Source organism: Ahaetulla prasina, chromosome 17 (genome assembly GCF_028640845.1).
Source record: "Ahaetulla prasina isolate Xishuangbanna chromosome 17, ASM2864084v1, whole genome shotgun sequence".
NCBI classification, from domain to species: domain Eukaryota; kingdom Metazoa; phylum Chordata; class Lepidosauria; order Squamata; family Colubridae; genus Ahaetulla; species Ahaetulla prasina.
Genome location: NC_080555.1, coordinates 12,577,202 through 12,590,979, shown reverse-complemented (window position 1 = coordinate 12,590,979; position 13,778 = coordinate 12,577,202). Strand labels below are relative to the sequence as shown.

The window sequence follows — 13,778 nt, the reverse complement described above, 5'->3', positions numbered from 1 at the left end:
GCTGCCACAGCTGGTGCCAGGTGCCCATGATGCTGTCCTGAAAGGTTTGCCCAGGGTGCCAATGGCCAGCGGGCGCAATTCAGAGGGTTGATGGTTCTCAGGAACTATCTGACTTCAGGAGAAGCCCTCCCGAAAGTGCACCCATGCCCTTAAGGTTGACAGTTGAATGGGGCAGGTGAATCTTCTGCCAGGGAGATGCCAGGCTTTGGAATGGAGATTGTCATGGCAGCCATTCTATTCTTCTGCTCTCTTCCCTAGTCTTGGCCTCGCAAGCTTTGTTGAGTCTTGGAAAGCAGAGGTCCTCAACTTACGGCCACCCTTGGGGATCAGTTTCCATTGCCAAGCAAGCCGGTTATTAAGTGAGTTACTCCCAATGTCACCATTTTTAATCACAATCGTTAAGTAAATCTCTGCAGCTGTTAAGCGAATCACATGGCTGTTAAGTGAATTCAAGTTTCCCCATTGACTTGACTTGTCAGAAGTGGGGGAGGGGGCAAGGTCGCAAATGGCGGTCACATGACCCCAGGATGCTGTGATCATTATAAACAGGCACCAGATGCCAAACACCTGAATTTTCATCCTGGGACGGAGGAATGGTCATAAGTGCGAGGACCAGGTCATAAGTCACTTTTTTTTTTCAGTGCTATAACTTCAGAAAAAAACTCTCTCAAAGCAAGGTTGTAAGTTGAGGACTACATAAATGGCCGAGTATTATTTCAATAAAAAATGAATCAAATGTCTCACTTCTAAATGATTTTTTTCCGACACAGGTTTAAGTCAGATTTTATTTATTTATTCATTTGGTTTCTATAGCCGCCCGTCCCAGTCCGTGACTCTATGGATCATTCACCCTCTCCCGTATATAAAAACAGACATATTATTACCTCGCAAAAAAAGAAATACACTTTTTAGGTGTGAATGAGGAGGGGTTTGGGGATTCAACCCCCCTGAACGTTTCATGCCTGCTGGATGTCCTTTGTGTTTGTGCGCACAATCCGAGGCTACACAATGAAGGGAGAGCCGTTCGTGTTTCCTGCTCTGTTCCTTGGCAAGTCTCTCCCACATTTCTATCAACGTGAGTCATCTTTTTTTCAGCCACAAAATGTTTTTCCAGGTAAAAAAAAATGCCCGAGAGCTGTTCTCCGCTGTTTACTCAGGGTAATTTTTTGTGGAAGCTGCAAACTCACAAACCGGCTGTGCAGACGGTTACCCGAGTCCTTTGACTCACAGCCACAACGGGGATCAGAATTTGCATTGCTGAGCGAGGCAGTTGTTAAGTGAATCACATGGTCCTTAAGCAACTCCAGGTCCCGTCCCGTCCCCAACTTTGCTTGCAGGAAACCAGCTGATCCCCAAATTGTGATCCTGGGAAGCTGCAACTGTTAGTGTAGGTTGGTTACCAACTGCATGAATTTTGATTGCATCTGTGGGGAATGCCGCGTCAGTCGTAAGGGCGAGGATCAGCCACAGGCGACTTGTCTCAGTGCTCTTCTAACGGTCAATAAACAAATGGTTGTAAATCGAGGACTGCCTGTACGGTACGTGTAAGGTGGAGAATTCTGGGAGTTGAAGTCCACCCGTCTTAAAAGTTGCCAAGGTTAAATAAATAAAAAAATCAATAAAAACTTGTATAAAAAATATAAAAAATTAAAAGTTGCCAAGGTTGAGAAAGGGGGCTCTAGACACCAAGATTTATTGTGTGATCCATTTTGACAACCCACAAAGTGGCTGGGATCCACAAAAATGCCCTGCAAACATACACACACACACACACACACACACACACACACACACACACACACGGTTGGTTTTTTCCCCCCCCTTCTTCCGGGGTTCCTGCAGGCTGCAGATGGCTTCATGGGGAGGGGGCCACCCCAGGCGTTGGAAACCTATCCAGGCACTCCCTGGCTGGAAGGAGGGTCCAGGAAATTGGGGTGGGGGACACACACACCAATCAGTGGAAGAGCTCGCCTCCTGGGGTTGTGGGTGCTCCTATCCCTGGAGGTTTTCAAGGACAGCCGTTTGTCCAGTCTGGGATGGAATAATGTCTCCTGAAAAGGGGGTTGGACTAGATGACCTTCCAGGTTCCTTCCATGATTCTATGATATACGAGATCTTATTTATTTGTATTCATTTCTTTCGTTCATATCCGTGTTTATATTTATATCTGCTATCTTGTACATCTTTAACAAAGTAATAAATACAAATACAATAAATACAAAGTTCTCCAAACTTCGTGACTTTAACCCTGGTGGACTTCAACTCCCAGAATTCCCCAGTCAGCTGTGCGTCTAAATCATCTGTGCGGGTCTCCAGTCCGGGCTTGGCCCCGCCCCATGACCAGGGGGGGGCGGAGAGTGGACAGACTGCCACGCCCACTTCAGCCAGCCAGTCCGCGGCCCGAGAGAGCCCCTGGGAAAGGCGGAGGAGGGGGCGTGGCTTCCTCAAACTGGCCAATCGCGCGGCGGCCCGGCCTCCATTCATAGTTTTTCGAGAGGCTTTCCGCTGCAGGGAACGGAGCGGACTCCGCCATCCGGGCAGCTCCGGTTTGTTGGCAGCGGAAGCGCCCCCTGGAGGCTAGCTGCAGATGATGCGGGGCTCCGATGCACGTGAATCTCAGAGCTGGAAGGGACCTTAGAGGTCGCCTAGTCCAGGGGTCTCCAACCTTGGGGACTTTAAGCCTGGCGGACATCAACTCCCAGAATTCCCCAGCCAGCAAAGCTTTGCTGGCTGGGGGATTCTGGGAGTTGAAGTCCGCCAGGCTTAAAGTTGCCAAGGTTGGAGACCCCTGCACTAATGCAGCCTCTCTCAACCTGGTGACTTTAAGACACGTGGGCTGGGGAGAAGCTGGCTGGGGGATTCTGGGAGTTGAAGTCCGCCAGGCTTAAAGTTGCCAAGGTTGGAGACCCCTGCACTAATGCAGGTTGAGTAACAGCTACGTTAGTGGGATAAACTGAACAAACAATTCAATCTCTATACATCCATTGTCAGCCAACTTCAGTCACAACCTCACACAATGGGCAGAGGGCAGCTTCTCCAGGTCAGGCTGCTAACCTTGGCGTGGTAGTTTTCGGGGGGGAAATGCATCACAATGAACTATCCCCTGATCCCAATCCCAGGATTAAAGGTAAAGGTAAGGTAAAGGTTCCCCTCACACATCTGTGCTAGTCATTCCCGGCTCTAAGGGGCGGTGCTAATCTCCGTTTCAAAGGCGAAGAGCCAGCACTGTCCGAAGACGTCTCCGTGGTCATGTGGCCGGCATGACTCAATGCCAAAGAGATCAAAACTTCCGATCAGGCCTTGAGGAGGTCAATTAGCCTGCGGGGAAAATCTGGGTCACGCCCCACTAATATTGGGGGTGAAGCAAAGCTGGTTGGGGAATTTTGAGAGTTGAAGTCCGCCAGGCTTAAAGTCGCCAAGGTTGGAGACCCCTGATCTAGTTCAATGCCCTATTCAAGGCAGGAGACCTTATTCCGTCGCGGACAAATAAATGGCTGTTCAGTCTTTCCTTGAAGACCTCCGGTGTCGCTTCCCCCTTGGTGTTTTTAAAGGGGTTTCCCCATCTAGGGGGATCCCACTATTTCTTGACCTTTGTGGATGCCTCCAGACGGTCTGGGGGGTCTTTGAGAAAAACCCGCCAATGAGTCAGACTCCCCACTCCCTTCTTTCCCTTCTTGATCTGCTGCCAAGCTTTTGCACCCCTCACCCCGTTCCTAAACTCTGCTTTCGCAGGAGGGGGGTGGGCTGACTAATGGCACCTGGGGTGCCAGTAAAGGTAAAGGTTCCCCTCGCACATCTGTGCTAGTCGTTCCTGACTCTAGGGAGCTGTGCTCATCTCCGTTTCAAAGCCGAGGAGCCAGCACTGTCCGAAGACGTCTCCGTGGTCATGTGGCCGGCATGACTCGATGCCAAAGGCGCACGGAACACTGTTACCTTCCCACCAAAGGTGGTCCCTATTTTTCTACTGGCATTTTTTACATGCTTTCAAACTACTAGGTTGGCAGAAGCTGGAACAAGTAACGGGAGCTCATCCCGTTATGTGGCACTAGGGATTCGAACCGCTGAACTGCCGACCTTTCATTCGACAAGCTCAGGTCTTAGCCAACTGAGCCACTGTGTCCCTTGGGGTGCCTGTAGCTTCTACCAAGTTTCTGCAAAAACCTTCATTCGTTAAAATTTAGAACAGGGCTATCCAATCTTGGCAAAAGGGTGAGCTTCAACTCCCAGAATTCCCCAGCCAGCCTCCTTTAAGAGTGGTGGGCTCCATGGCTGCCTGGGGAATTCTGGGAGTTGAAATCCCTCATACTTCAAGTTGCCAAGGGGTGAGAAACGCTGCTTTGGTCTAGAAGAAGGGAAAAAAACTACATCTCCCATCATCCCCCAATCACCAGCAATACCCACACTGCAACACATTGACCCTCCTCTTATCTACCCATTGGCTGGGATGAGAGAAAAAAAGGGCGGGGTCCATTGGCTCCTGCTGCCAGCTTCTCCCTGCCCGCAGGACAGGTGTCAACGTTTCCTGGCAGTTGAGAAGTTACTCCCTGGCTGCATTCGAAAGCGTTTCTTTGACCAGGCCCAAAATGTTACCTTGACGTCCCGTGTTTGGGCAGAAAGGCGGGGCGCCTCTTGACAAGCTCATGAAAACAGTAATCATCATTTCAGGCAGGTAGGAAAATTCCTGCCAGCCCAGCTGGGCAAGACCGGGCATGACAGGTGTCTCTGCCTGCCTCCTTGCTCTGCTCTTAGCAACCATGGCTCCCCTGGGCCAGATCACAGGGTCCTTGATCCTTGTAGGGGGGCAAAAACACACCCAGAGTACTGCATACAGTTTTCGTCACCATAACCAGGGGTGAAATTCTCCCGGTTCAGACCGGATCAGCCAATCCGGTAGCGATGGCAGCAGGTGGTTTGGAAACCAGTAGCAAAAATCCCTTCCCCCCCCACCCATGCCCAGCTAAGCCGCGCGATCGTCAGAGCCTTTTTTTTTACTTTTAAAAGCTTTTTTTGGCCAAATAAGTTGTAAAAAAATGCTTTTAAAAGGTTTTTAAAAAAGGCTCTGATGACCCCAGCTGAGCCACACAATCATCAGAGCCTTTTTTTTTACTTTTAAAGCCAAATAGGTTGTAAAAAAAAATGCTTTTAAAAGTAAAAAAAAAAGATCGTGCGCCACAGCTGAACAGACGCACCCATAACGCTGTTCTAATTATCCCATGCCACACCAAATGCAACGCGCACCTTGCATTTGGTGTGTGGGGCGCATGCACAGCCAGCAAACCAGTAGTAAACCGGTTCAGATTTCACCACTGAACCATACTTAAAACAGGGGTTGAGACTCTGGAAAAAGTGCAAAGAGCAACCAGGATGATGAGGGGACTGGAGGATGAAACATACCATGAATGTTTGCAGGAACTGGGCCTGGCTAGTCTAGTGAAGAGAAGGACCAGGGGAGACAGGAGAGCATCTTCCAATATTTTGAGGGGCTGCCACAGAGAGGAGGAAGGGGATCAAGCTATTTTCCAAAGCACCTGAAGGCCAGACAAGGAAGAATGGATTGATTCAACCTGGAAATAAGGAGGAATTTCCTGACAATGAGAACAATCAATCGATGGAACAGAAGTTGCCTTCAGAAGTTGTGGGAGCTTCATCACTGGAGGCTTTCAAGAAGAAACTGGACTGCCCTCTGTCAGAAATGGTGTAGGGTCTTCTGCTTGGGCAGGAGGGGGGTTGGACTAGAAGGCCCCTTCCAATTCTGTTTATCTATTTACACATTATGACCTATCCATTGGGCTTAGTTTGAAAGTTGACTTCTGGTTGGCTTCTGCGTGAAATCAGTTTCCACACCAAATTTCTTCAGCATGCAAACAGTAAAGTAGATCTGATTTTTTTATTTTAAAAAAATCACTTTGATGCCACCCAAGTCTAAATGACTCAGTGGGGTTCATAGTACATTAGACGAGGTGTGTCCAACCCTGGCAGTGTTAAGACTTGCGGACTTCAACTCCCAGAATTCCCCAGCCAGCACATTGAAGAGGAGTTGAAGTCTGCAGGTCCTAACATTGCCAGGGTTGGACATCCACTAGGCAAATAAGAACCAACCTATGGTGACTTTGGGCCAATCACCAGGAGACGGTGAGTTCTAGTCCTGCCTTGGGCATGAAAGCCAGCTGGGTGACTTTGGGCCAATCACCGGGAGACGGTGAGTTCTAGTCCTGCCTTGGGCATGAAAGCCAACTGGGTGACTTTGGGCCAATCACCGGGAGACAGTGAGTTCTTGTCCTGCCTTGGGCATGAAAGCCAGCTGGGTGACTTTGGGCCAATCACCGGGAGACGTTGAGTTCTAGTCCTGCCTTGGGCATGAAACCCAGCTGGGTGACTTTGGGCCAATCACCGGGAGACGGTGAGTTCTAGTCCTGCCTTGGGCATGAAACCCAACTGGGTGACTTTGGGCCAATCACCGGGAGACGGTGAGTTCTAGTCCTGCCTTGGGCATGAAAGCCAACTGGGTGACTTTGGGCCAATCACCGGGAGACGGTGAGTTCTAGTCCTGCCTTGGGCATGAAAGCCAACTGGGTGACTTTGGGCCAGTCCTTCTCTCCCCGTCCACAGAGTTGCTGTTCTGAGGAAAATTGAAGGAGGGAAGAGTATATTCACCCCCTTGACTTCTTTGTAAAAAAATAATAATAATAAAGCCAGAATATCAATAAAACCAGAAGGGTTGCGTGTAAAGATGGATGGGATTCGTAGGTGTTCGCCGGGGTTTGTGCACAACCTGGTGCCACCTGGCAGTCTGAAAGCCGTAGCCCTACCCTCGACTTTCCTTTGCCCCCCGGCACTTGCAGCTCTCCCCGTTTTTCCCCCCCTCCTCAAAATCTCTGCACGTCAGAGGAGGAAAGTGCAAAACACTTTATAATTACTGGGATAAATGTTGTCATCTACATGGCTCACAGGCAGCCTCTGGATTAATAGCCCCTGTGCAGCAAGGAGCCTCTCTTGCCTCCACCCGCCGCCTCCCATTCCTGGATCTTCGCCCAGCATTTCCCGTAGGAGAGCCCTGGAGATCTACTCCAACCTGCTCCACCGAAAAATGTGGGAAGCCAAGTTTGGCAGTGGAAGAGCCTTTGCAAACAGCCTCTCCAAATCTTCTCGACTCTTACAGATACAGATTAACAAAGTTGGAAGGGACCTTGGAGGTCATCTAGTCCAGCCCCCCCCTGCCCAAGCAGGAGACCCTACACCAGGGGTCTCCAACCTTGATCTCTTTAAGACTTGTGGACTTCAACTCCCAGAGTCCCTCAGCCAGCAAAGCTCTAGGAGTTGAAGTTCACAAGTCTTAAAGGGACCAAGGTTGGAGACCCCTGCTTTAGAAAATAGATTGACCCCCTCCCTCTTCTTTGGGGCAGCCCCTCAAATATTGGAAGACTGCTCTCATGTCTCCCCTGGTCCTTCTCTTCACTAGACTAGCCAGGCCCAGTTCCTGCAACCGTTCATCGTATGTTTGAGCCTCCAGTCCCCTCATCATCCTGGTTGCTCTTCTCTGCACTCTTTCTAGATCCTCAACATCTTTTTTATAGTGTGGTGACCAAAACTGGATGCAGGATTCTAGGTGTGGCCTTACTAGGGCTTTATAGAGTGGCGCGTGGACCTCCCTTCATCTTGATTGTATCCCTCTGTCAATGCAGTTCAGGCTTAATAGCAGGAGCTCTGAGCGGGATCTTGGAGTCTTAGTGGACAACCAGTTACATATGAGCCATGTGCGGCAGCAGCCAAAAAAGCCAATGCAATCCTAGTGTTGTGTCTGCGCCCCCTGAGCTGGGCCCCCTGCCAGAAAGTGACTTGGAAAGTGAGGGGGAAGGGCCATCAGGACTTACCTCGGATCAGCTCCAGGAGCCAGAAGCAGGCCAAGTGAAAGCGATAACGAGGCCTCCTTCTCCTGACTCTTCCCCCCCTCCAGGCCATGCCTGCAGACCCAGCTGACAGCAATCAGGCTTGGCTCAATCCCAGATTTCGTAGGCAGGAGAGGAGGGAACAACAGAAGCAGGGATGGGGCAGGCCTAGGAAGTGCTGAGTCATGGAGTCACACCCCACAGGATATAAAAGGCAGCAAGAGCTGGTGTGTCTCTTTGCATCAGGCAAATCCACGGATTGACTAGAGCTGAAGGTTGTGACTCACCAGCGTCTTGGCAGCTAATGAGGGCTCTTGGCAGACGCTGGCTCTTTTGCTGCCAGAACTGATAAGAACCGGCTAATTAAGCCATTGTTCGGACGGAGGCGAGGAGGACATAACACTTAGTTTCCCCCAGTCTGTATGTGCAGTTTTGATTTTTCTTGCCTAAGTGTAGGACTTGGTCTTCTGCTGGACTGAAGTGGCACACAGGGAATCCTTGACTTAGAAGGACTATCGAAGTACAAGGACTATACAATATACAATATTACAATATATACAATATACAAGGACTATATTACCAAAGACTATCTACTGTTGACCTCACCCCATTCCTAAAGGTCTGTAAGGGGCGTGCATAAGAGCACAAGCGTGCCTACCGTTCCTGTCCTAATGTTCCCAACCATTCATTTAGGAGCCACTCAAAGTTACAACAGCACTGAAAAAGGGGACTTGCAACCAGTCCTCGCACTTACGACTACCATAGCATCTCCCTGGTCATGTGATCAAAACTCACTCACTTGGCAACCAGCATATATTTAACATGGTTGCAGCACCCCCAGATCATGTGATCCCCATTTGTGACCTTCCCAGCCACCTTCTGACACGCGAAGTCAATAGGGGGAAGCCAAATTCACTTAATGGCCACATGATTCACTTAATAAACGGTGATTTGCTTAACAATCGTGGCCCCCCAAAAAAAAGATCATAAAATTGGGTGCAACTGACTGCCTTGCTTAGCAATGCCCAATTTTTGTTGTTGTTAGTTGCGAAGTCGTGTCCGACCCATTGCGACCCCATGGACAACATTCCTCCAGGCCTTCCTGTCCTCTACCATCCTCTGGAGTCCATTTAAACTCATGCCTACTGCTTCAGTGACTCCATCCAGCCACCTTGTTCTCTGCCATCCCATTCTTCTTTTGCCCTCAGTCGTTCCCAGCATGAGTCTCTTCTCCAGGGAGTCCTTCCTTCTCATTAGGTGGCCAAAGTATTTGAGTTTCATCTTCAGGATCTGGCCTTCTGAAGAGCAGTCAGGGTTGATCTCCTCTAGAACTGACTTGTTTGTTCGCCTTGCAGTCCAAGGGAGTCGCAGGAGTCTTCTCCAGCACCAGAGTTCAAAGGCCTCCATTCTTTGGCGCTCAGCCTTCCTTATGGTCCAACCTTCACAGCCATACGTTGCAACTGGGAAAACCAGAGCCTTGACTATACGCGCTTTTGTTGGCAGAGTGATGTCTCTGCTTTTTAGTACGCTGTCTAGATTTGCCATAGCTTTTCTCCCCAGGAGCAAGCGTCTTTTATTTTGCCAAGACTTTATTTCTGCAGACTGTGGTGTTTTCCATTCTGTTCACCACCAGGAGGCAGTACAGACCAGTTTTATTCTCACTAAGAAGCATCAGAAGTGGATAGTCGGATCTTATTAGTCAATGGCAGTGTTTCTTTTAGGGCTTTTTTTCAGGAGGCAACTGGACTTCCTTCTTTTTCCTTGAAGACATTTTGCTTCTTCAGCTCTGATCGGATGGTGGGGAAGGGAAGGATTTATATCGCTTGAAGCACAGGTTGGCTTCACATAATTTAACAACCGGTTCGCCCAGAATCGAATATGTGAGCACACGCCTTCCGCGCATGTGCCCGTCCTTCTGCTCACGCGCTTTGCTCCCGTGCAGCTTGCACGCATGCACACGGCTTAAAAAACGTGGCTAAATAGGATGGCATAGCGCCGGGGCAGGTGAGCGGGGGCGGGCCCATCTGCAGGTCTCAACTATTGGTTCACCCGAACTGGTCTAAACCGGCTGAATCCCACCACTGCCTTCAAGACAGCTGGTCAGTTGCATCCTTTTAGAGCGGGGATCTCAAACTTAAGGCCCGCGGGGCAGATTTGGCCCGTGATGTGGTTGGATCCAACCTGCAGGGCTGTTGTGCCTCGCCCGCCCCCCTCTCCTCAGCCGGGCCCCTCTCATCTCCTGTTATCTCAGCCAGGGACTGATAGTACAGACGAATGGCCTGGCATGCCTCCAGCCCCCAGTCCTGGCACCATGCCCGGAGAGACCGAGCAAATAAACCCCTCCCCCACAGCATGTGAGCATGAAGAGCATGAAGCCAGTCACGAGCTGGAATTGCCGGCAGCTGGAGGGTGGACAGATCCACGCTTCTGGAGAATGGAGAGGCGACGCCAGCAAAAGGAAGAGAGGGGCAGGCCTGGATAAGTGCTGAGTCATGGAGCCACACCCCATGGCCTATATAAAGGATCTGCTTTCTGGCATTCTTTGAGTCAGGCAAAGTCTAATCTGGATTGCTGAAGTCACACCTTGAACTCCTGCCTGCCCTGAGAACTCTGACAGGAATCTGGCAAAGCTGCAGAGGCTTTGTGGCCATGCTTGATACAGACTTCCCCGACCCAGCCGTCAGAGGAGGAGTGGGACACGACAAGGGCCATCCCCCTCTACCCGCGTCGCTTCGGCCTGGGCTACCCAATGCAAAAAGGAAATATGCCAGCAGTTTGGGGAGTGACGTCAAGCTGGCCACGCCCACTCATCTGGCCACGCCCACCCAGTCGGCCACACCGAGTGAGTGAGATCAAGCTGGCCACATCCACCCAGTCGGCCATGCCTGGGCGGCCTCCCCACCACCCACCCACCCCCGAGCTCAACCACAGCCCTGACTTAGCCCTCAATGAAATTGAGTTTGAGATCCCTGTTTAAGCGAGTCGTTGAGGCCACTGGGAGGTTTGTCCCGAATGGTGCAAATGGCTGTAGAGCCTTCTTGGCTGCAAGACGGACACCGTTCAAATCAGGGGTCTCCAACCTTGGTCCCTTTAAGACTTGTGGACTTCAACTCCCAGAGTCCCTCAGCCAGCAAAGCTGGCTGAGAACTCTGGGAGTTGAAGTCCACAAGTTTCAGACTACAGGAACCATTTGCACTTCAGTTGTTTTTTTTTAAGTCAATTTTTATTTATTTTTTTCCCCCACCAACACACACAGTTTATGAACAGAGTGTTGGCCATATCATATCTTATACACCTTAACTTAACATATCCAAACACACTTTACTTAGTTAACAATTTCTGCCAAAATATTCTTTTTCCATAGTTTAATCTGGGCCTCTGGTGGCTCAGACTGGTAAGACAGTCTGTTATTAACAGGAGCTGCTTGCAATGATTGCAGGTTCAAGTCCCACCAGGCCCAAGGTTGACTCAGCCTTCCATCCTTTATAAGGTAGGTAAAATGAGGACCCAGATTGTTGGGGGGGCAATAAGTTGACTTTGTATATAACATACAAATGGATGAAGACTATTGCTTGACACAGTGTAAGCCGCCCTGAGTCTCCGGAGAAGGGCGGGATATAAATTCAAATTAAAAAAAAACCACAGTCTTAATATTTCTTTGCTCATTTATATAAACCACACCTTCTTTCGCCCTCAAGTTCAAATTTCTCCATTTTTACTAACATATATTCCCTTTTGTTGTTTTTTTAACTAATTGAGTTTTTATCCTGATATATGCAGATATGTTCGGGATTGTCTTTCTTCCATTTCATCTTTTTCGTTTTACAGCAATCTTTCTTCCCTTTCTCATTCCTCTCCCTCCCTTCTTTTATCCTTCCTACTTTCTTCTCTCCGTCCTACTCCTTCACTACATCCCCTTCCTTCCCCCCTCCTCCATTCTTCCTTCCACTCTAACCTTCTCCCCTACTCTTATTTCCCTTCCCTTTCTTCCTCTCCTCTCCCTTTCTTCTTTCCCTCTCTCTCCTTCTCCCTTTCTTTCGCCTCCTCCTTATCTCTCTCTATTGCTGTATTCATTTTCATTTCAGTATTTTCCACTATGGTGTCCAGACAACTCCGATTTTCCCATTTATTAAGTATATTTCTCAGAGTTCCCCTCATATATTTTAGTTATTAGCATCTTATTTTGCGCTTCAGTTTGAGATGCAAACAACACAGACTCATCCCCAACAGCCAGCGCCTGTCCTGCAGCCAAGAAGGCTCCACACCCATTGGCACCACTGCAAGCGATATAAATCCTTCCCTTCCCCACCATCCAGCCAGAGCTGAAGAAGCTTCTTGGAAGAGAAGTGAAAGGTCTTCAAAGAAAAACAGGAAAGTCCAGCTGCTTCCTGAAAAAGCACCTTTGAGACGATCATGATCTGGATGATGGAGAATCACCATCAGAGGTGGGTTTCAGCAGGTTCTGACCGGTTCTGGAGAACCGGTCGCGGAAATTTTGAGTAGTTCGGAGAACCGGTAGTAAAAATTGTGACTGGCCCCACCCCCATCTGTTCTCTGCCTCCCAAGTCCCAGCTGATTGGGAGGGAATGGGGATTTTGCAGTAACCTTCCCCTGCCATGCCCACCAAGCCACACCCACCAAGCCACGCCCACAGAACCAGTAGTAAAAAAAAATTGAATCCCACCACTGATCGCCATAGACATTTAACCTTGGACCTTTGAAGAAATGTGGATTTCAATGCACAGAATTCCAGGCTGGGCGGGGGAACTCTGGGACTTGAAGTTCATAAGTCTTAAAGTCGGCAGGTTTGGAGACCCCAGATTTAATTGGAGGTCTCTTCTTGCTGTTTAATTCCAGACAGTGTTTTATTGACCGAGTTTAGGATTCAACGCGCTGTGTGAATGCACCAAAACTTACAATTTAAAAATGTTATATATTACGATCTGTCTTTTGTAGCCTCCGTTAAGATTATTAGACTTAGCATTCGCCTTTACTTAAGTAAAACCTGCTTGGTTTAATTACCTATAAATATGGCCCTACAATACTCAGAAAAATTCCTTTCTCTGATTTTGTTTTTCCCACTAGGTGGCGCCAGCCTCCATGCTTTGCTGGCTGGGGGATTCTGGGAGTTGAAGTCCATCAGGCTTAAAGGTGCCAAGGTTGGAGAGCCCTGCTTGGGGGGGGGTGTTGTTTTTTATTATTATTATTTAATTCATACATATTAAATAAATAGGAAATGTAATAAATAAATACGAGGAATTTCATGGCGGCCGTATGTGTGATCTCTGGATGAAAAGATGCAATGCTCCTTATTTTGTTTTACTTATATCCCACTTTTATTATTTTTACAAATAATTCAAGGCAGGAAACACCTTCCTCCTATTTTTCCCACAACCAACAACCCTGCCAGGTAGGTTGGACTGAGAGAGAGAGGGACTGGGCCAAAATTACCCAGTTGGCTTTTGTGCCCAAGGCAGGATTTGAACTCAGGATCTCCTGCTTTCGAACGCGCTGTTTTAACCACTAGACCAAACTGGCTCTCTTTAAATATAACATGTATTGCAACGAGCCTGCAAAGTAGACCGCTATGAGAGTCTTGTCTTGCTGCTTAGTAGGGAGAAAGGCACAAATTTGCCTTGAAAAGTTAGGACAAAACTACCTTTTCACTCTGGATGAGATCTAGTCTAACAAAAAGAGGGATCAGGAGGGGGAGTTCCAATATTTGGGGCACTGTCCCAGAGAAGATGGGGGGTCAACCTCTTCTCCAAAGCACCTGACCACACAAGAAGTAATGGCTGGAAGCTCATCAAGGGGAGGAACAACCTTGAACTAATAAGGAAAAAATTCCTGATAGGGAGAACAATTAACCAATGGACGAACAGCTTCCCTCCA

At 48.9% G+C, this 13,778-nt stretch overlaps 1 long non-coding RNA gene across 1 annotated transcript; it reads left to right on the top strand.

Annotated features, from left to right (window-relative positions):
- The first annotated feature begins 6,012 nt into the window (after positions 1-6,012).
- LOC131186326 (uncharacterized) lies at positions 6,013-13,212 on the top strand. Its single transcript, XR_009152347.1, has 3 exons — positions 6,013-6,132; positions 12,081-12,331; positions 12,972-13,212. It is a non-coding gene; the product is annotated as an uncharacterized LOC131186326 (long non-coding RNA).
- Positions 13,213-13,778: the final 566 nt, after the last annotated feature.